Genomic DNA, 1,953 nt, shown 5'->3' on the forward strand with positions numbered 1-1,953 from the left:
TTTTGCTGCTGAGTCCACTCAGTTCAGTGGTAAGACAAGCTAATTTACTTATGGAAAGGCTGACACATGCTATTGATGTATTTCTGCCCATCCACTTGGCAAAGTCAAATTCAGTGGCTAGGAGAGGCATTTTGAACACTAAAATTTTCACATCACAAATATTTAATATAAGTAAAATACTGGGAAGCCATCCGCTTGCATCAGCACCAGGCTGCAAACAAAATCCAAATGGTATTAACCCACAAGAAGTCAATCCTGGAGTGGAAGTTTAAGAGACCTTTTTCTCAGGATCTTCCAGGAAAAGAAGCTGTACATGACAGTTGTACTTAAGAACTTTAAACTGAAGTCATACTGACCGCATCATAAGACAGCAGCATATGGTCAGAATCAGAGAAATCCTGATTGCTTGAGACTTAGGACATCACGTCAGGGGCTGGTCAATGGGAGATGGATGTTGAATGTTGTAAGCAAAAGTAGGAAGAGTTGGTGGTGGAGTAGGGAAAGGGTGGATTTAAAAAAACAAAAAAACCCCAAAACCCAAAACCAACCAAACATGTAGCTGGGTGGGCAGCAACATTGAATATTGGTCTTTCTAACAGGTAAATGTCTTTAATCTACTCTTTTCTGTAGAATGCTTGCTTGGCAGATACTGTTATATATATTAAAGATTGAGACAGACTAGGAAGAGAGATTGGCCATCCACTTCTGAAATGACAGGCCTTCAAAAACCCTATGTACAATATAGCACACTTAGATTATCATTTGGACTAACAGACAGGGCAATTGAAACTGAGATCTTAGAAATTGAAACACGGAGGAAGAGAAACAGCGGTAAAGAGACACCAGTGATTAGAACGTGGAATGTGAGAAGCATGAATGTAGGAAAATTAGACATTGTTAAGAAAGAAATGGAACGCATAAATATTGACATACTAGGTATTGGCAAAATGAGATAGATGGCTTGGCATGGGATATTTTGAATCAGATGATTATAGGATTTACTATGCTGGAGATGAAAAGGTGAGAAAAAATGGGGTTGGTTTAATAATTAAAAAAATCATTACTAGGTCTATCCTGAAATACAATGTGGTGAGCGACAGTATAATATCCATACGCATACAAGGAAGTCCAGTGAATACCACTATCATTCAAATATATGCACCAACAACTAGAGCCAAAGAAGAGGAAATCGAAGATTTTTACCAACTTTTACAGTCAGAAATTGATCAAATATTCAATTAAGATGCATTAATAATAATGGGCGACTGGAATGCAAACGTTGGGAACAGGGAAGAAGGATCAGTAGCTGGAAAACATGCGCTCGGTGAGAGACATGAGGCTGGAGATAGAATGATAGAGTTTTGCACATTCAATGATTTATTCATTGCAAATACCTTTTATAAAAAACATATACGCAGGATTTACGTGAGGATTTCACCTGATGGTATGCATAGGAATCAAATAGATTGCAGTTGTGGAAAGATTCGCTGGAGAAACTCACTATCAGCAGTGAAAACCAGGCCCGCGGTGACTGTGGGACAGACCACCAACTACTCATATGTAAATTCAAGCTTAAGTTGAGGAAAACTAAGTCAAGTCCATGGGAACCAAGATTTGACCTTAAGTATGTCCCACTCGAATTTCAATACCATCTCAAGAATGGGTTTGAGGCCTTGAGCACCAACGAGCGAAGACCAAATGAGCTCTGGAAGGATATCAAGAAAATCGTCCATAAAGAATGCAAAAGATCATTACAAAGACTGAAGAAGAAAAAACCAAGATGGATGTCAGATGAAACTCTGAGTATTTCATTAGAGCGGCGAGAAGCCAAAACTAAAGGAAGAAATCAAAGAGAGAAAATTTCAAAAGGCAGCTCATGATGACAAAGCAAGATACTATAATGAAATGTGCAGAGAGCTGGAGTCAGAAAATCAAAAGGGCTGGACTCGCTCA

This window comes from Elephantulus edwardii, unplaced genomic scaffold (genome assembly GCF_000299155.1).
Source record: "Elephantulus edwardii isolate Elephantulus edwardi_28Jun2011 unplaced genomic scaffold, EleEdw1.0 scaffold00047, whole genome shotgun sequence".
NCBI classification, from domain to species: domain Eukaryota; kingdom Metazoa; phylum Chordata; class Mammalia; order Macroscelidea; family Macroscelididae; genus Elephantulus; species Elephantulus edwardii.